Source organism: Scophthalmus maximus, chromosome 12 (assembly GCF_022379125.1).
Source record: "Scophthalmus maximus strain ysfricsl-2021 chromosome 12, ASM2237912v1, whole genome shotgun sequence".
Classification (NCBI taxonomy): Eukaryota; Metazoa; Chordata; class Actinopteri; order Pleuronectiformes; family Scophthalmidae; genus Scophthalmus; species Scophthalmus maximus.
The window spans coordinates 9355638-9377179 of record NC_061526.1 but is presented as its reverse complement, the minus strand read 5'-3'; the positions used below and the strand labels follow the sequence as shown (position 1 = coordinate 9377179).

The 21542-nt window shown below is 42.7% G+C and overlaps 1 protein-coding gene across 12 annotated transcripts in view; it reads left to right on the top strand.

Moving 5' to 3' along the window:
• npy2rl (neuropeptide Y receptor Y2, like) overlaps nucleotides 1–21542 on the top strand; it is a 112209-nt gene that overhangs the window by 13081 nt on the left and 77586 nt on the right. For 2 of the 12 annotated variants that reach the window (XR_007031815.1, XR_007031814.1), the window contains exons 1-7: nucleotides 4138–7419; nucleotides 7515–7584; nucleotides 14409–14551; nucleotides 17878–17983; nucleotides 18288–18776; nucleotides 20345–20467; nucleotides 20833–20972. The gene's annotated coding sequence lies outside the window, so the exon portion shown is untranslated. Of the gene's footprint in view, nucleotides 1–4137; nucleotides 7420–7514; nucleotides 7585–14408; nucleotides 14552–17877; nucleotides 17984–18287; nucleotides 18777–20344; nucleotides 20468–20832; nucleotides 20973–21542 lie in introns of those variants that run through there. The other 10 variants (XM_047336256.1, XM_047336255.1, XR_007031810.1 and 7 more) reach the window with 7 other exon arrangements.

Genomic DNA, 21542 nt, shown 5'->3' with positions numbered 1-21542 from the left:
GGGACTGATCTGTCTCTCGCTGTCACAGGAGCCACGGTGACAAAATAGAAATTCGGACCTGCGTCAAGCTCACCCCCCCTCGTATTCCCTTTTAATTCAATTGTCCACCCACGTTTCTCGTCGTCCCACTGTAAACTTTTTGGCGCGATGCTCAGTAACTGTCCCCAAAATGCGTCTGTTCCTTTTCCAATTAAAAACTGATCACTGCTCCATAAACACACCTCAAGGCACTTTAAGTAAGTTTATTAAACCATTACCCCAGTGACTCATCTTCTCTCCTCTTCCAACCTAAACCTTAAAAAAAGAATTGCCGCTAACCGACACCACCGAGTCCCTGTCGTCTGTTCACAAACGTCCTTAAAGAACCGAGTGCAGAACAGACTCTCCTCTCCGCTGAGCTGTTACAGCCGAACACAAGAGGCCTGGTAAATGATCGCTGCAGTTTAGACGAAGAAAAGGAGAAAAAAAATCCTAGGAGGCGGGTTGAGGATTACTCTGCTTCTTTAGGTGCATTTTTAAAAATCCACTTGGGCCGAGTGCAGCATCATCAGGAACGGGCGTAATGCTCTGTGCTTCAGCAGTTTGTTAACACATCATGTGGACGAGCTCGCACCCTGAGCCCTCACCGCCTTGATGGACCATTTTAATAACGGATAACAACAATGCTGCACGAATTTGTACACACTTTCTAGATATCAGCCCCCTAAATATACCTGGGGTTCCTTTCATCACGATCCATGAATTCCGCGGAGTAACCGGACTTTGGTTTCTTGGGTAAGACAGTTTCACCTCTTACCCAAGAAACCGAATAAACGTCCTGGACGAAGGTGAAACATCTCCAACACAATTACAACCGAGTCCAGTCGCCAAGTAAGTGTGACACTCTGAACTATTACACAAGCGGACAAAGTGTATTGACTTAAATCATTAGCAATTAGCATTAGTTACGTTCCAGCTTTTGCGATTTTTATAACTTGTCAAAGAAAGTTATGAAAGGTTGCTGGACCCGCCCCTTTTGTCTGGATCCACACCAACGAATTGAAAGAATAGGAACAATAAAAATGGAGCCATTTTGCCCTTGACGATGTTTCTATGCCATATTGGAGTGAAGAGGTGGACGAAGGAAACGAGGATCAAGGGGGAAATCTGTTTTTTAAGATGTTCAAACTGTAACAACAAAAGAAGGAACACTCTCCACCCTCCCCCGACTGCTCTTCGTGTCCCAAATACAAATGCTCCTCAGGATGACATTGAGTCGTTATGCCGAGATAACGGAGGCAGGCGGCATCAATAAACACCAGCTCCCGGAGACAAAAACACAACTCCAGACCTGCGACTTTATCAGACTCGACTAACGGGGGAAGGAAAAGTCATTGACCCAAATAGCTCACATGCTGTATCTGAGCCGCTTAAACGCAATCACTCCTCTCGTGCGATTTCCCCCGAATCACTATCGGATTGTCTCCCAACCAAAAACGTCAGCCTCTCGCGGGAATGTTTAGTTTTTCTGATATCGATACATCAAGCAGAGACGTAGCCACATACCTGACGTATCAGTGAGGCAGCGGGGGGAATGGGACAGCTTTGTGTTCGCTCTCATCCCTCTCACTGACTTATCTCCTGTGTGATGTAAATATCTGTCAAACAGGAATGAAAGAAGACTTTGGTACATTCACAGAATCTGGAAAGTGCCAGCGAACCGCAGTGGATTTACACTCTTTGTAGGAACAAACACGCCGCCTGTATCCATGTCTTCAAGAACCAACCATGGACCACAGACGTTGCGTTATTCGAACATGTCGTGTACGGCAGTGTGAACATCTTCACGTAAACCGACATCAAATCTAGCACAGAAGAAAGTCATTGATCAAGTCCGACTCCCGTCCCATTCAATGACCTCGAGTGACACAAGGTTTTATAGCCTCGATGTCGAGACTCATCCAGAGGAATGGGATTGACTGAAATATCTCCACAATCCCCTGGATTAACCGACTTCACATTTTTTCAGATCATCAGTGGATAAGCAAAGGTTAACAGGGAGAGAGCGGAAAAAAACCCTCTGCAGGTGACAAACTGTCGCTGAGGCCTTGAAGGTTTTCAGAATCTTCAGAGTCTTCTGCTCTCCAAAAATAGACTCGCCACAGTGCAGAAATGGCAAATAAGGCTTCAGCAGATCATCAGGACTAGACGACGCATCAGTAACGACCATCTCTCAATTACCGCCACTATCTGCTTCTTCCAAAAAGACAAACACACAAATAATTAAAGAGAACACTCGTACAAAGAAACACAGACTCACAACAGAGACACAAACATCTCCCCAAGTCCCTCACTGCGACAAAACATCTCGTCCAATCCTGGCATAGATATAAGCTCTTAATCTGCCTCACCATAAACCATAACGCAGCTTGAGGTTCAACACAAACAGCCGCAGGACTTTTCTGTTGCGAGTTTGACACAGACTCTGAATAAAGTCAAACGATATGTCTCCACTTTCTCCCGTCGCACAGTAAAATAAAAGCTAAAATATCCTGAGCAGATACGGGGCGCCGCCATCTTGTACTTTTGACGTCATTTGGTCACGCCCACACATGCACTGGACCAGTCGCGAGTCAGTCTCAGCTGTCAATCATGACGTCTCAGCTCGTTTTTGCAAAACATCAAATAACTAATTAAAACCAAGCATTTCTGAAACACTGAACACTTCAAATGACAGAAACTATGTTTGGGAACATTTATTTAACGTCTACATACAGTTACTTTTAGTTTGGTCCATCTGCTAAGAGGGAGGCCAACGGGGAGGCAATCAAGATGATTTGGCTTCATTTTTAGAAGCCGTCATCTCATCCTTCCTTTTTTGCACTGTCTATGTTCTGACACACATTAAAAGACTTCCTGCTGAGCTGCTCAGGCAAGTAAAAGACTCTGGAATCCTTCAAAGTAAAGGCATCAGATTATCCAAAATCAGGGCTGATATACGAGGTGACGCAAACATCCGGATAATGAGGCAGATCGTCATTACAGAGCATTGTCACATCAGTAGAAAGGGTAATATCAGAATCATTAGAAACATCATTTGTTTTACACGCACACTGTATTTTAACGCACGCAAATTCTTTGTTTTCTCAGTGAAAACGAAACGCCCACGTTCAAGTAGATTTTCGGGCTGAGACCCGGTCGCGCAGAGCAGTGTGAGCTCTGCCGTGTGATCGTCTGCTCAGCCTTTCATTATGTCCTTTCATCTCCTACACTTGTGACGAGGCCTCAGTATCACACAGCGTTTGATATACGCAGCTTCAAGCTGGTAAAAATGTCTAATCAATTATTGATAATTCCCCCGTGGAAAAAAAAAATATATAAAAAGAAAAGGAGGCTTTTTCTGATTAATCACAGCCTCTCACTCTTCTAAAACTGAAATGCTGAAGAATTCTTGTCACGGTTCATTGAATTTGCTGTATTAACTTTATTATTGTGTCAGGTAATATAAAATAACTCCCTTCCCTGTGACCCCCTTTCACTTTGTTATCGTGATGGCGTTGAATAAGAGAGAGAGAGAGAGAGCGGTTCAGTTTATGTGACAGAGTTTTTGGCGAAAAAAGTAAATGTTTTGGATTTTAATGAATAGAATGAATTTGATTTGTTGGCATCGGCTCTGCAGCCAGGAGCGGATTTTTTCTGTAAGAAAAACAGGCAGAGTTGGCGGGTCAGCGGTGGAGAGTGATGGGATTAAACGACTCCCGTGGGCTCTGTGTTTGTTTGAGACGTCGCGGTGTGAAAAACACTTGTTCAGTCTGTTGTGTTACCTGTGGGAGGTAAATGTTACCTCCCACAAAGAGCTGATTAACTGCTGCCGCTTCTACTCGCCACAGGATTTTTACTCCTGCTGCCTGAAGCTTGATACGCACGCTGCCAAGCCTCCCTCCTCACCTGCCATTCAAGTTTCACATTTCTGTGTTAAACTTCATTGTTGTCGTCGTTCTAAGGAACATTTGTAAATGTCAATATAGGATCGGGAAAAACCCGTCTCCCAGATTAACCTGCTAAGAGGCTCCCAGTCAAAAATGTGCTGCTCTTCACATGAAGCCCCCGCACTTCAAAGAACACCACATCTTGGATATTACAAACCTCGTTGACTTTCAGGGATGTCCACTTGTCTGTGGTTCTTCGTGACGTTTCAGGGTTATACCTTACTTGTAAGGAAGTTTGAATTTGCAGGCATTTCCCTATTTGTCACTAACGTTCCTGATTTATCAGGAATTCTAGTCAGTGTAGTTTTATCGTGTTGCAGCGTTACCCAGAACACATTCGCATAGTTGGTCACATAATAACGATGCCTATGTGATATGAATGGGATGTTCCATTGTGGTCATCTTCGTTCCGCTAAAGTTCCTGCAAAAGTTCCTGTCGCGTTACTAAAGGTTTTGCAAATGTTGTGGGGACATAGAGGGAACGCCCAATAATCCTAATTGTTCCAACAAAGTGCTTAATGTTCCCTGGTAGTCCTCTAGATACCCTCCCCCTGCCACATTGTGACCATCTGGGAATGCTGTTTGAGACCCAGTATTCTCATGCTAAGGTAGCATGCTTGCTTTAAACAAACACATTGTCAGATTGTAGAACCGTGCCTGAACCCCTTCCTCCAGGCTTCCAAAAACCTTTTGCACTTTGAAAAGCCCAGTCTGAAACTTTTTGTAACTTCCTCTTGAATGAATATCACCCCTCTTTAAAGTGGAGCATTGCCAGTCAGCACTTTGTACGAACTATCAAACCCCCGGATGGCGGGTCTGATGGGGAGGCAGTGGTCTGGGAAATGATCTAAATCTCCAAAAAGCTCAAAAAAGGTTTGCAGTGTTTTTAATGAATGTATTTAAAGACTTTACCAGCGCAAAGATCCTTGAATTAGTCCTTGACAGGTTCTCCACGTAAGAGAGTTAAAACAATATTTAAAAACAGCGGCATTAGTCATCACCTCTACATGGTGAATATATGGGTGTAATTAAAGCTTTTCTCTGGAACACTGATCCCTCGGGGGGAATTTAAAGATGAATACAGACGAATAAAGAATCCCAATCATGACAGAGAGAGATCCTCCTGAAGCACTGTCTCGGATTTTTAATCATCACACAGTTTCCTGTGTGAGACGAGCTCAACTCATGTACTGACGATTAATTCATTTTTCTTCAATAGTTAAAACGTCTATTTAATCCAGTCAGAAAAATACCTAATTACAAGTTTTCTGTTCATGATTTCAATGGTTTGATTGTGTGAGTGACAACTGAAATTCCTCCATAATCTTTAAATAAAGATGGACCACACTTCTTCACCTGACTTTAGACTTTATACATAACACTTATATAACTCAATATTGACATCTTTTACAGATACAACGGCATCATTTCATAACTTTGCGTGTCAGGACTTCAAAAGTTTAGTATTGTCCGAAATATGGGTTTGATCTATGTGCCAAGCCCACAACTTTTCCTTTTCCGAATCTTTCTGTAGTAATATTGTGGACAGTATCGTGTATATCCGTCTGTAAATCATGACTTTTCTTCGTCAATCATCAGCATTGTTTCAAGGTCTAAAGCCAAAAATGCTGCATTTTCTTTTGGAGATCTTTTTTTATGTTTTCTGTAATCACTTTGTCTCTGTGACTGTGTGGGTACCAGCAGCCCTCGGGAACTGGATTATGATCTATAAACGTTCATGTGATTGTGTTTCATATAAACTGCTTGTGTAGTTACTCCAGTTTGGCTTTGATCGGAAAAGTGACAGGCCAGAAAAACAAACCAACGCACTTGTTTATTGTCCGTCAAATTTGTTTTGACGGACTGATGATCCAAATAGTCTTCAGACACTTTCAAACCTCCGCCGAGCCTCCGTCCCGTGTGTCCCATGTGTGCCTCCTTTTTATTAGTGTTTACTAAGCAGAAGGGAAATGGTCTGAGTTATGTTCCATTTTCTGCCCGTTAGAGTTTCCCCCTCTGAATCGCTGCCTGCTGCCGTCTGATGCCACGGTGGAGTAAGTGCACACATTATTCAGCATCTCAGCAGCTGCCTCCTTCCTCACCCCCTCTGCCACCTCTAGTCCCATCAAACGACCGGCGCCATAAAGCGGAAAGAAATGGGCGCAGCGACAGCGGTGTCAATAAACGCTCCGTGTGATTTCCCCTCAGATGCAGAGCAGCGAATCAGTGGAACGACTCGTTTCTATGGTAATTCTGAGACATTTATTTCCCCGATACGAGAATGTGCCATTTCCGTTGGTGCACATTTCGCACAGATCGAAACCACGACTCAGCTACGCTCGCCTCGCTCTCTCTTGTCTCGCCCTCAAAGCGGCGGCATTTGTACCTGTGCAGGTGTTGACTCCGGCTCTGAGATCATCACGCCGCTGCTCTCTGGTTGGTCCGTCTTGGCATTGGTGACGGTTCTAGCTCTACTTGGTGACGTCCTAGTTCATTTTCTTCTCGCATGTGTTCCTTCCACCGTTCTAATCGAAAGCTGACGCTATCTTATCTCTCATGGTGACAGATTTTCTCTCACCGCTGACGTGATGACGAGCGTAACGTTAACCGTCCGTGTTGCATTTCTACCTCGGTGAGATCCGTTTGCACATGTAGATACAGATCGCAGTTTACCACCAGCTTACAGGTGATGTCTGTGTGTTAATATCTGATCGGAGTCTGACTGAGCGTAGGGCTGTTACGCAGTGAACCAGCGTATAGTGTTGGTTCACTGTCACCGGTAAAAACCTGAGCACTGTTTAAAAAAGCTTCGGGTTGAACATAATTACCTTCTGAATTCCCCCGCGTCGTCTCGCTGACGACCCGGGAACCTTTATCTGACATTATCTTCGTGGCATTTCTACGTTATTAGGAAAAGGGGGATTAACATGGGGCCCAGCGGGAGCCAGATGAGGGATGACACATGGCAAAGGTCACATGTCGGACTCGAACCCAGTGACGTCAGGGCGGCGGCGACAGTGCCTCGCCGTGACCCGACAGCCCCTGAGAAACACACGAAGAAGACTCAAAAAGAAGAAAACCTTCGTCGTCTGCTCTCCACGGCGGACCTCCTCACCATAACCTTTGTTGAATAAATCCTGTTGCCGATTGGCTGCAGCGATAGCAGTGAGGGAAAATGTCACCGTGCGATGAAGATACATGGGTTGTGCTGTTTGTTTGGCGTCCTTGAGGTGTGTGATTGCGCACCGATCCATCCCGTCTGTCCTTGACTACTCTCTGTCCTTGTCTGATCTCTTATTTACACGGGACGATGGTTTCTTGTTCTCGGAATGAGGTGATTTCAGATGCGACGCGTTGCGAGCTAAGGTGCGACAGTTCACATCTTCAAGGGGAAGTATGTCGTGAAGGAGCCGAGTGGCCTCCTGCTACTGTGTCCCTCCGCCCAGACGAGGTACAGAGCAAAATGAAAAAGACTTTTACGATGTGAATTATAACGAGTTGGATAAAAAATGTTTGTCTGATTTCTGAACTCATTTCAACTTTCAGATAATCTTCTAAATGCATTTTGTAAAAGTGCTCCAGTTCTGACCAGGTCACGACGTTTCTCTGAATGAAGGTAAGGTCTTGCCACTGTACCTAAACTACACGATTATAATAGTAGGATATCATCAAATTAAAAACACACCACATACTCTCATTACAACGTCCTACGATGCAAACATTTCACACGTCTTGCATAATGTTCTCACCCTGAGGCCTCATTACATAACCATCATGTAACTGTCCCACAGTATGTTAACTGTCTAATATGCTCCATGTCATATACCGTAGTCTATCTCTATCCCAGTTTGACATTTAACGATTGAAAACTTCTGATAAATAAGGTCAAAATAAATAAATGAATAATGATTTATTCTCATCTGAAATCATAACGACATTGGTTTTAGACGAGTTCCAGATTTCATTTTAGATCCAGCCTCGGATCAAATAGTCATAAACGTTATATGATGTGTGGAAAACTGGATCTCCGCGTTCGGAGAGCAGGAACATTGCAGTTCCTGTTCGTTTGTCTTTAACGACCCTCAGCTCTCGTCCTCGGCCAAAGAGAGAGGACGTGGGGGCTCGTGTTTTTTCGCCGCCGCCGCCGCACAAGATCGGAACGTGTGCAGATCAGAAGTAGAGTTAATGATGCTGATCCGATGCGAATGTCCTAGTTCAGTTCAGTCGTGATCGAACAGTAGATACTTTACATTCCCTCTTCAAACACTCCACAATACGTTTCCTGTGTTTTTGCGTTAATCCGCTGCGTGACTCGAGTCATGAGTGTGTGTGTGTGTCAGTATGTAAACATGTCATCAACCAAAGGTCATCTCAAACCTTAATTAGCAACAGATTGTCGTCGGAGATGGCAGTTGTGTGTCGTGGCAACCTCGTGCGTGGCGTGGGTGGATTGTACAACACACACACACTCTCTCATAGGTCAGTGTGTATTGTCTTGTTTTCTTTGGCTGCAGTTTGTGGTGCATATTCATCCGTGCGACGGCCTCATGAATATTAATGAGGCTGTAAACATCCACGCGTATTCATGAGGCGGTAGCTGACTCGCGTTGTGTTACAGGACTGTAATAAGTGGATTATTCAACTAAATCTAAAGATATAGTTTCAAAATGTACTCAAATGTTCTTATGTTGACATTGACACCAACCACATGGTTAGCTTAGCAGAAAGACTGCAAACAGATAGCCTCGCTCGACCAGAAACTTAAGTCTAAGGATAAGGATAATCAATCTATAACCTGAGTTCTGTCAATTTTGGTGAAATGAACTGGAAGATGTGGACAGTGCAACACTTCAGTGATGTCTGGCTGTTTGATTATTAGACGCGATAAGAACCAAATCTGGCTTTTTTACCATATATTTTACCAAAATGAAGAATTTTACTTGTCTGGATCTTAAATCATAGGAGAAAATGTTAGCAGCAGCTCAAAAACTTCCTGTGAAGCCGCTAAGTTCAGAGTTTTTACTGGATTGAATCATAAATATAATCAGCCCATAGTCACATTGGTATTTTTCGTTGCCCTCGTCAACAGCTGCGTTGTCACATTATTCTATGCTATGGAATCAATACTCTTCGTCCTCAGTCGATGAGAAAGGACAGGAATGTTAACAAGAGCTGTGGCGAGTTGCCCTCCCCGAGGTTTCCCAGCCTTGATCCTGTGACTGAAGAGCGTGCAGTGAAGACGGTCTGTGATCCATACAGTAGAGGACGTCCTCAGCAACACTGCCTCTGATCCTTGTTTAAACTTCACCCCCCCCCCCTTTGTTCCCACCAAACGCAACGCAAATTATTTGCGAGAGTAGATTTTCATACAAAGTCAATGCAAAGATGTGACTAGACGTAAATTTTGCGTCACTCACGACGGGCAATGGTCATTTGCTTCACTCAATATCCACATGAGGTGTTGTCGCGAAAGCCAATTAGCGATGAGACCCCTGTTGTTAGAGTTGTAGTTGTTTATTTCTCGGTGACTAAGCAACCAACTGCAGAGTAGACAATATGCTTCCTGTTGACGACAACACGCAGCGACCGGTGTACCTGAATGGTCTTGTGATGTGTTTTCGGGTGTGTTAGTGTGGACGGAGATTGTTTCAGATGCGATGCAAAAATGCTTGCCTGGACGGAGATCCATCAGTTTTATTCAAAGTAGATTTTTCACCTCCAAGGAATTTGCTTTGGTGTTTTGGTGCACAACAAAACAAATGAAAAAGCAAGTACTGTAAGGACAAGGAGTCAATGATAACAGATGTGGATGTAGGCTAAGGGTTCAGCTGAGAAAAAAAGGCTGTATGTAAACCTGTACTCTCGGTTCATGGTGTGTTTGGAGAAATGATCTGTGGCGATATAAAACACCCACGTTGTTCTGGTTATTTTTTATTGCTTTGTTTGCGAAGCACTCTGTGCAAAGTGCCGGATGAACAACCTTTGCTCGCTGATCTGAAACATACAAACACAGAGGCATGACCCTTCAAACCAGACGTTATCCACCATAATCGCGCCCCTTGCCAGTCCTCTCTGCATAATGAGTCGGCTGAGCTCTCATTAGGGCTCTTTGAGAGAGCATGATGGGACTAAAGACCTCGGCTCCTCCCTCAAGGTTTGTGTACCGCTGATGGGAAACCATCACCACAAGTGGATTTATTGACTTTTAAGCTACAGATTGCCTCCTCGGTTTTTCTCTGCAGTAATGGCCGACGGGGAGGATTTCACTCAGTCTATTGCAGCGCTGATGGCAGGTCTAATAAACCCAACGACTTCAGTTCACCCGCCAGGGGCAGCTGAATATATGTCTCTCCGTAATGTTTCTGAAATATACTCCTGCAAGTGTTTTCTCCTGCCAGGCTGAGGGAGGGTTTGTAATGTTAGCTTTGCGTATTGTGATAGAGACGCTGCCTTGAAGCGTGAATCATTACAGGTCTACTCGGGGGGGGGGAAGCCAACTATTTTCGTCCTCGCTTCATTAAGCTCAAGACTGCATAAACTCGTCTTTGTTTGTTCTCACAGTATCGGTGTCGCCTGGATGTTTTTATGTCTAATTATCTCCAGAGGTCTACTGGAGGTGACGTATCTCCTGCAGGATGCTGCCTGCGCGGCTTCTACTCCCTTGGCTGACGTCTGTCGACTTCCGGCGCGATGCATCACTTTGTTTATCTTTATCTGCAGATGATGTTGAGCGATAACTCTGCAGGGGATCCGACTGTATATGCCTCGCAATCACGCGTTTCTTCCACTGGCTGTCATTTAATAAACAGCAATTTGTGGGCTATTGACGTTAGCTCCAAATCTCTTGCAGTGTATCAGTAAAACGTGTGGGTAATAAACTGGGTCATATTAAGTATCATGAGCTCTGAGGTGTGTGTGTAGCAGCTATGTTTACAAGCTACTGAAAGAAATAGAAGTCCAGGTCATGGTTCCCTTTATAATCTCGGAATTACAGACCTCCAAGATCGGAAGTTGCGATATGTTCCGCGGTATAGTGGAACATCTCTGTGAGGCTGTACTCACATTGGTGCTTGAAGCTCAACGCACCCTATACATAAGCATTATGACTATATAAAGATGTTTAGCATGTACTTTACTGTGTAGATAATCATATTTTATAGTCTGTTACCTTGCTAACAATTACTAATTAAAGCTATTTCTAACATTTAAAACTACTCTTGATAAACGTAAGGACCTTTAGATATGTCGAATGTTAACTTAGAGAAGGAAATTGCTCCAAAACTGAGCTTGTATTAAGATGGTGAACAATAATTGGACATAATTCTGTATTTTTATTCAACAGACAAACATATGCTATGTTGGCATTTATTCATTTCTGATTTGTGGGGATAAGCTGTGGGACACGTACCAGCGAGCAACCTTCAGATACAGTAGAAACCTTGGATGCTTGAAGGTATTGACAGCTCCCCTGGATCAATGTGTAATGTACAGCGGGACATCAGGTGTTCACGCTTGGTGAACTCTCCCTCCATAAATATAGGTTTGATATGAAAAGTCCGGCGCTGCTGCGGTGGACAGATAGATCACCGTGTATCAGGCGGCAGCAGAGCGCCTCAGATTTATTTCCGGACTTTGTCCCTTAAGAAGTAAAGGATGTGTTGCGACTGAATCTGGTTAAGAGGTATTGATGTGAGCGCGGAGAGAAATCTTAAGGTGTAGTGAAGTTTCATTTGCAACACTGACCATCTTTTGCAGAAGCAGGGTTATATCTGAAATGTGACCGTAACCGTGTGGTCGCACGGTCACTGATTGAAACTGGCAGCTCAAAATGTATATGTGCTTGCTTTGCTAAGTGTTGGTTGAGTTGGTAACAACTTGCCGGGCTAGTTGGTGAGCTACTGTAGCTGCGAGACATGATATCTGACTCTATGACAACATTTATCCGTGGAAAAAGACTGACTGACTTGTGATTGGCTGGGTGGGTGTAGATCCTGACTCTGAAATGGCGTCACTAGCACAAGATGGGCGGCGCTCGTATCCGAGATATTATAGCGGGAGGAAGTGGAGACTAAATTTTCATGATGTAACTTAGGCATCCATGTATTAATGTGCTTCCTCCTCTGCAGTTTCCATGGTTTTAACTTGACAAAATCACAAAAGACCTTGTGTTAATATTAATCTGTCGTGTTCTTAGCCCTAAACGTCCTCCGTATCACGTCCGTCTGCTCTTCAGCGACGTCATTCACGGCCACCTGAAAGGAGAAGGTCCTTCGCTACGCACCGTGAGCAGCAGTGTCAGACCTCTTGTAGATCCACATTAGAAAATATGTAACGGGTCAAGCCAAGGCTGACTGTGCCGCAAAATTATCTTGGGAAAATAATTTTCTTCATGCAAAGTTATTTTCTCAAGCTTAGTGCCGCAGTCCAGGGTGACATGTAGGTACAGTGGAGGAAAAAACATCTTTATATACAGCCACTGATAGAAACAGTTCATTTTCCTTCCTGTGTCAACTGTAAAAAGTTTTGACAAGACCTTTGTTCGGTCTTTGTGTTTTTCAAGACTCATTGTTAGTGTTTAAGAATTCAGGGGGGGAAAAACAACCACTGCACTCATCTGCCACAGTTGCCATGGCTACCGTGTGTGTGTGTGTGTGTGTGTTCAAATACATGTCCACAAATGCAGGTATATTTTAACTTACCATGAGAAGGAAGTGATTTCTCTCTGTAATCCTCTTACATGATTAATAAATAATATTTATATGTTTAATTCCCTCTGTGCTCAGTGGCATTGCGTGATCTGTCTGCTCAGTCACAAAAAATAAAAATAATTTAATATATTTAATATATGAAAAATTTAAAAAAAAGGACCCACCAAGATTTTCTTCATGTGGACAGAAAATGTAAATCTTCATGCGTCAGTGACAAAAGTTTCTCTGAAGCAGATATTAATTTTTTACTCTGGAAGAAGTTGGTGTTCTCTCTCTCAGCTCATTTTCTTTCTTGCTCCTTGTCGTTGTTTGACAAAGTCATATTATCTTGGTGAGCAAAAAGTAATGAAGTCCGGAGGAGGAATGAATTCTTTAGTTTTTTTTCCGTGCTGCCGAAGAATGAATGTATTTACACCAAACTGAGTTAAAAAGAGAGAAACTTCTCAAAGCCAAACTTCAACGCGTTGACTCACACTTTCCAGGTGACGTCACCGTCTCCACATCCACTGTGGATACATATTCACTATATACAGTCATTGATGGTCTTTATATACAGTCAGTGATCGTCTTTATATACAGTCACTGATGGTCTTTATATACAGTCACTGATGGTCTTTATATACAGTCAGTGATCGTCTTTATATACAGTCAGTGATCGTCTTTATATACAGTCACTGATCGTCTTTATATACAGTCACTGATCGTCTTTATATACATTGATCGTCTTTATATACAGTCACTGATCGTCTTTATATACAGTCACTGATCGTCTTTATATACATTGATCGTCTTTATATACAGTCAGTGATCGTCTTTATATACAGTCACTGATCGTCTTTATATACAGTCACTGATCGTCTTTATATACAGTCACTGATCGTCTTTATATACAGTCACTGATCGTCTTTATATACATTGATCGTCTTTATATACAGTCAGTGATCGTCTTTATATACAGTCTCTGATCGTCTTTATATACAGTCACTGATCGTCTTTATATACAGTCACTGATGGTCTTTATATACAGTCACTGATCGTCTTTATATACATTGATCGTCTTCATATACAGTCACTGATCGTCTTTATATACAGTCTCTGATCGTCTTTATATACAGTCACTGATCGTCTTTATATACAGTCTCTGATCGTCTTTATATACAGTCAGTGATCGTCTTTATATACAGTCAGTGATCGTCTTTATATACAGTCAGTGATCGTCTTTATATACAGTCACTGATCGTCTTTATATACAGTCACTGATCGTCTTTATATACAGTCACTGATCGTCTTTATATACATTGATCGTCTTTATATACAGTCACTGATCGTCTTTATATACAGTCACTGATCGTCTTTATATACAGTGATCGTCTTTATATACAGTCAGTGATCGTCTTTATATACAGTCACTGATCTTCTTTATATACAGTCACTGATCGTCTTTATATACAGTCACTGATCGTCTTTATATACAGTCACTGATCGTCTTTATATACAGTCACTGATCGTCTTTATATACAGTCACTGATCGTCTTTATATACAGTCAGTGATCGTCTTTATATACAGTCACTGATCTTCTTTATATACAGTCAGTGATCGTCTTTATATACAGTCACTGATCGTCAAAAGTCTGCAGCATGAGTTCTGACAGGATGTAAAATGCCTCGACTTTAAATATGTTTTGATTTTGAGCAGTTCAATTAAAATTTAATTTAATTGGATTCCCCACAGGAAGAGGAAGTGGACCAGCTGCTGTTTATCCGTCCCTCCACCTACACGATGAAAACCTACTGGCCGCCGCCACTTGCTGCGTTGGCAGAACCGAGGCGACGAGTCGAGGAAGACGAGGACGGTGGACGAAGGTCGACGAGCAGGTCTGAATCATATGGTTTCATTAAATCATCGTAGAAATACATGTGTTGAATTTTTAAATCACTCACTCACTTTTACCTTCACATTAATAATGATTCTACTCATAGTTGATATGAAAACTATCATTCAATATATTCAAACGTTTTTACAAATTGATGACTGATGACACAATTCATTAAAACAGAATCATATTTAAGAATTTATCCCTTTTTTGAATTGTAAATGATTTCAACTTATTGATGAACGTGTTCAAACTTTCAAATCAGTTCAAATACATTTGGATTTATAGGGTTAGTCAAAATCAACACAGTCAATAATTTAGAAAGACGTTTAAGACACACACACACGCACACACAATGATAATATGTCTGAGTAGATATTGATCCAGTAGAACGGATAATCATATCTTTAATAGCTGTGTGTGTTTGAGTGTGTGTGTGTGTTTTAAAGATTAGCAGATGAAAAGATGGCCGAACAGTCGTGGGGGAAGGTCAATGTGGTATTGTAATTATGTAACTTGATTTAATAGGTTATTAAGTTTTTTTTATCGCAACACACTCTTTCAAGGTTAAAGGAAGGAAGTCGTAGAAAACACACACACACACACACACACACACACTGGACGACAAAACGAAGCCTGAAGAAAGTGAAGCAGAATCTCCGTCTCCTCTCACTCAGTTTTCCACTCGTGTCCATCGACACTCAGGCTGTGAGGTTTCTCCACGCAGCCGACGTGTGCGTGTGTGTGTGTTTGCTGCAGAGCGCCTGGGACGACGATGTGTTTGATGTCCAGGTGTGTTGTCCTGATTCAATGTTTCACGACCGGTTCGAACCTTTTACGGACATCGGACCATCGAGTTTATTTCCTCCGACGATCCATCGCGTGACTCGTTCCGTCTGTTTCCACTCGAGGGAGAAAATCCTCCGGCGTGTTTGTGTTTGTGTTTCATTACCGATGGTGAGAGGCTTCCATTTACCCCATTTGGATCTCACACACACACCAGGATGTCTGAGTGCCATCATTAGTGTCTCCATTTACTCTGCGGTGGTTCACCGTGTCCTCGACCAGCCGTCAACTACTGAGTCATGGCACACACACACAAACACACACACGGACACGGTGGTCTTTTAAAAAATGTATTCCATATCTCCCGACACTGAAACAAACGCAGACGTTACCTGGTGATTATCAGCCCGATCGGAGCCGAGGCTCGTTTTCCTGCGGAGCCGCTGATTAATTAAGAACTTTGACCTTATCACATGAACATGAGAACCATTACACAGATTATATCGTGGATCTCTGTCGGGATTCTGAAGGAAAGAAAACAAATACAAGTAACTTCCTTTTTTCTTTGACTTTTGGTTGTTTTTTATTTCACGCTGGTGTCGGCGCTGGACTCGGAGGCTGAGCTGCCTCTGTGGATTATATTTTTCATTAAGACGCGGGAGTCTGACGGTTCACTGTTCAATTTGTTAGAATAAAAACATGATTTGTGTGTGTGTGTGTGTGTGTGTGTGAGAGAGAGACATCAAGAGAACAACCAACAGAACAGGAGGAACTTTTTCTCTACAGGATCCAGATCTGACACTACTCAACTTTAATTGTTATTATTACCACCCTCTAATTAATAACCCGATAATTATTATCATGAAAATGTCCAAAAAACATAACTTGACCTTTGTCCACATCCACATTTAACGGATTCTTTTGAAAAAACAAACAAACAAAGGGAGCGTTAAAAAACGTTACTTAAGATATTCAAAGCTACAGTGTGTAATATTCAAGAACTTATTCAAAGAAATTGAATATATTGTCTATAACTCTGTGTTCATGTGAGTTGAATATAGTTCCATGAGGTGGACCCAACCTCCGTGTGAGTCTTCATGTTTCTACGTTTCTAAACGTTCCAGAATACGTCTCGTTCACGTTGAATTGTCAGACGCTGACAGAAATCGGAAATGGAATCAGTGGTGTGCCGCCATAAAGTGTCCCCTGTCGGTGGCTCAGTTGGTTAGTGGTTTGGAACTAGATGGCACCAGAAAAGTGCAGAATTACACACTGGGGCTCTAAATGATTGAGTTTCAAGTTCTGTGTGTGTGTGTGTGTGTGTGTGTGTGTGTGTGTGTGTGTGTGTGTGTGTGTGTGTGTGTGTGTGTGTGTGTGTGTGTGTGTGTGTGTGTGTGTGTGTGTGTGTGTGTGTGTGTGTGTGTGTGTGTGTGTGTGTGTGTGTGTGTGTGTGTGTGTGCTGCCGCCCTTCATGCCACAGTGTCATTGATTTTCTGGTGTGTTCATATTTGAGAGAAAACTGAATTGAAGTCAATTCGCTGCGACGTAAACAACATGTAATTCACTTTGTTTGGCTTTTTATGTGTTGATTGCTTTTCTTCTGTTTTTCTGTTTCGTCCTCCAGAGGTCGAAGTAATAAAGTTTTAAAAAATCAAAAGCCTCAGACGAACAAAGTCTTGAGTTTATACATAATCGTTTATATTCATATACTTTGCTATATAAATGAGTACAGGATTATTTATTTTGAAAGGCGGATATGACCATAGACTAACAAAATCTGGATTATGATTATTTGATATGACCACAGACTAACAAAATCTGGATTATGATTACGATATGAATACAGACGCTGATAGGAGTCTCTCTCCTTTAGTAATCTTAAACGTGGCCCGTGCATCGTCAATCCTGCACAACCAGAACTTGTTCCAGAAACAACCCGTCACCTGGTTCTTCTCCACAGGTGCTGCTGTACAGGTGCTAATCTACTGTACGTACAGTGCATGGGGAGTTGATGATGAAATGAAGTGCACCGTATGTACATCATCACCATCAAAGAGAATCTGATCTCTGCTCCGCACCACCCTTGTTACCTCGTCTGCTTCACGGCGAGTAATCCTGTTACGCAATGGAGAGAAATCCACATTTCAGCTCTTCCGCTTCACCCACTCCCTCCCCTCCTAGTTCCTCCTCCGTCTCCTCCCCTTTAATTTTCCGTCTTTTCATGTCGTTGTGGAGCATCAAACGGCAGCAGGAGCGAGAATACTCTTCTTTGAGGATCTTCCATTAATTAAACTTGCTCCTGTATGCTGTACGAAGCGAGTTACTGAATACAGAGATGTGGAAATTCATTTAAATGAGGTTTAAAAGACAATGAGATGAGCAGAAACTAACTAAAAATACTGGAAAGAGGTAAGTTAAGTAATTGAACCGCAGTTAACAAGAGCTCCGGTGTCTCCGGAAGCTGAGAAGCTGCTTCACTACGTTTGAATCTTTATTGTATTAATATTTTTCTCTGTTTTCCTCCACTCCATCATCGCTCAGATTGCCTCATTTTCCCCGGGCGGCGAGGGGGCGGGGCTTCGGCAACATCATCATGGAGACAGGATGGATGGATGTAATGTGGTTTCCTCACACACAGACGATACAAGTGGGTGAACATAGTTGATGGGGGCTGAAATACATTTGTACATTTACATTTTTAATTATTTTTCATACTGAATGACGTTCAACGGGATCTAATATCTTCACACACACACACACACATGCACCCCCGGGCGACAAACAATACCCTTCCCCCCTTCTACACCAGACAAGCTTTCATAGAAAAACTGCTGACCTCATTGTGTGTGTGTGTGTGTGTGTGTGTGTGTGTAGGTTGGACATCACAAGGCTCCTGACTTATCAAGTTTTTTTATTCGAGAGCTTCTTAATTTTCTGTTCAACTCTGACAGATCCATCATCACGTCGCTCCTCATCCCTCTGAAACCGCCACGAGCAACTTAAAACGTCCCGAGGGACGCCGACAAACACACACACACACATTAGTGATCCTTTTCTTCAGCACGTTGCACAGCTCCCCTGGGACTCTGTTCTTTCACTGGCGGCCGTAGGGACTCATCCACAATTCCTCAAAGTTCCTCATTAGCCAGCTCACACACACACGCACCATGATGCTGTAATAATCCTCTGTGCTCTGGCCCGATGACAGGCTCGCCGCTCTCACCTCTGGCAGTACCAAGGGGAGGGTCTCGGACATTCTCCATACGGAGTCTGATTGACGGGGCGATGCAATCGTGACATCATCCTATAGAAGATTCACAGTGACATGCGCTGAAGTCTCATCATCTGAGTTACAGATCAGCTGGGGGGCGACAAAAAATCCTCAGTGGTTTCAGAGGCCAGAGATTTTAAAACTCCAAAACGGTCCAGTGAAACTGGAGGTGAGCGTTATTACATTTGTGGTTCCAAAATGATTCAAATAATTTTTTTGATGGGTGTGCACACGTACGGCAGTTGATTGATTAATTTACCGGAAAAGCGCAAGGCAGCCGCCTGATAAGAGAATCGTGCCGCCGTAGTCCCGACTTATTGTTAAACCACGTAATAAAAACCTGTGTTTAACAGTCATCCAGCTCAGAGCTGTGAAGGCTCCCATGTTTGATTCCTCATATCTACGTCTTTGGTAAGAACATAAAGCTACGGAGGAGGGGACCCTCGTGCTCGCTTTTTTTTTCTACATTGCACTATTTGTTATTGTACATAGTTATATGTATATATATTTCTGTTTTATCTTATTTACCTCAGATTCCGTTTCTGTTGTAATCTCATTTATTTTTTTTATCACATTTGTCCCTTTTTTGCTGCTACATCAAATTTGAATTTCCCCCACAGGAGATCGATAAAGGTGCAACATATCTTATCTTTATATGCAGTCATTGATCATCTTTATATGCAGTCATTGATCATCTTTACATACAGTCTATGGCCAGAACTCATAGACATCTGGTACATGGGAGCTACGCTGCTACTTTATATATGTTGTGGCGTATAAGTAGCAAGTGGCACCAAATGGAAATACTCAACTACCCTTAAAAATTGAATCAAAGTTCGGAACTGTGACGGCCCTGATCTGGGATTAACGAGAAAATTAACAAAGCCTGTTTGTCTCTAAAAGTCCCAGCTTCTCTTCTTAAAGGTCCAAATTTACAACTAAATGAAGGTAATTAGCAGAATGTGATGTGGGGGCGAAGATTCCCGTCTGCGTTTGCCTGCTCCGAAGCAAAAGAGACGAGCAGCAGCGTCGCCTTATTAACAAAAAGAAAGAAGTTAAAACGTCTAAATAACAGTGATACTGTTTCTGCAGCTCTGTACATGCATCCGATGATTTATCAACACCTACCCTTTCAGTGACATTACTGTCGTTAGTCTCCATTGATATTATAATTACTTATTATAATTACTAATTAAAGACGGCGCTTTTATCTTTCACTTACGTTGCCTTGTAACAAGAAGCATCGACAGAATTTTTCCTTTGTGCGAGTCTCATATAGGAATATAGTTATGGACAATATATTCAATTTCTGTGAATATGTTCTTCTAAATATTACACACTGTGGCTTTAAAGTTTGTTTTGATGTTTGGCTGATGTTCCCACACCCTCCTCTGGTGTCTTTGGAATTGACATTTACATTGAACTTCATCAACTTTTTAGAATAATATGTCACGGAGCTTATTTCTTCCTACGAAACATCAACTATGACACCAGAAAATTACAAGATACTGATTTGCTTAGTGTCTTAGTCCTCTGGGAAAGTGTAAACATCATTAATACGTCCTCAGACAATCGTCGGTGTTTCAGTATTCAGTAGTGGACTTTTGTTAATGATTTTTATTCTCCTAAAAATGGATGTTTAGCGTCGTCCACGGTGTCTCGTCTCCCTCGCATTTCCCAAACGGCCCGTTACGATCCTTAATGACAGCAGGTGTGAATGTGATGATTGTTATGCAGGAGGCGTCGTCGTTCTTCACGGCGGAGACAAGAGAGAAGGACGACCCGCAAATAACGTGTCACTGGATGAAGGGAAACTCGCCTCCGGATTGATTGAAGAGTTTCAGAATATGAATTTATCAGGTGATTGGTCTGCAAAACAAAATGTCATCTCTGTGTGTGTGATTGGACGCCTCTCTCCCTGGAGATGATTGCGGTTGTAAGACAGTTTGAATAAATGCACAATCTTGGAAAGAATTGTTCTATTACAGTCAATAGTCAACAGAGCAATTTCAGAGAGAGAAAAAAACTGTGCCAGGCAGCGAGTGAGTGTTGAGTTTGAAATATGATGATGTGGTTCCACTTCATGCTTCTTTTTCCAATGACTTCTAACTCTCTAAGATTTGGGCAGTGTCTTTAAGGGGCTGTATCTCCCCACACGGTTCTTTCAATATTAACTCAAATTTAAGATGGGACTTGGCTCTAGCGTCTATTCTTTTTTATTTCAGATTGTTTGTGCTGAAGATCACGGCCTAAAGAAGAAGTGTATCTTCACGTCTAATTAGCTGCAGCAGCTTCCAGCCTGATCACACTCGGCTCGTTGACCTATCGATGATCAGATGCCCCCGTCGCCGGACTAATCCCGAAGGTAACAAAATGTCACCGTCGTCACTTTTCCCATTAACCAGACCTGCAATGAATCCTATCTTGTCCAAAGTTCCCATCGCTCCCTTGAAGGGTTCCTGGTTAATCCCTGACAAGCTGGCGTCGTATCAAGCTGTTAATCTGCCGCCGTTACTGGATGCAGCTTGTGCCGAGTCGAGCGAAGGTTGTGTTTTCACAGTATAACATACAGTGTCTCCGAGGAAAACATAGAAAAACACTCCTGCACACACAGCACCACGCAAAGGTCGAAAACAAGACCATTAAAAGGAAATGAACAGAACAGCCGGATCGGCCTGTAGCAGCTCTCCAACTAACACGACAGCCGCCATGTTGTTGACGACCTGCTGTGAATCGATCGTTCTCGTGAGGCTGCATGACTCGCAGAAGCAGCAGGGCGCTCCAGTTCCCCGCAAAAAATAAATGTTTGCAGGAGGGAAGGAGGCCGGTGTTCGGACGCTTTTCGAAAAACAATTAAAACATTTTAGAGCCCAAAAGGGGGAAAAGTTCGACCCAAGCCGATTGTTTTTATTGGTTTTATTAATTCTAGAAGGAG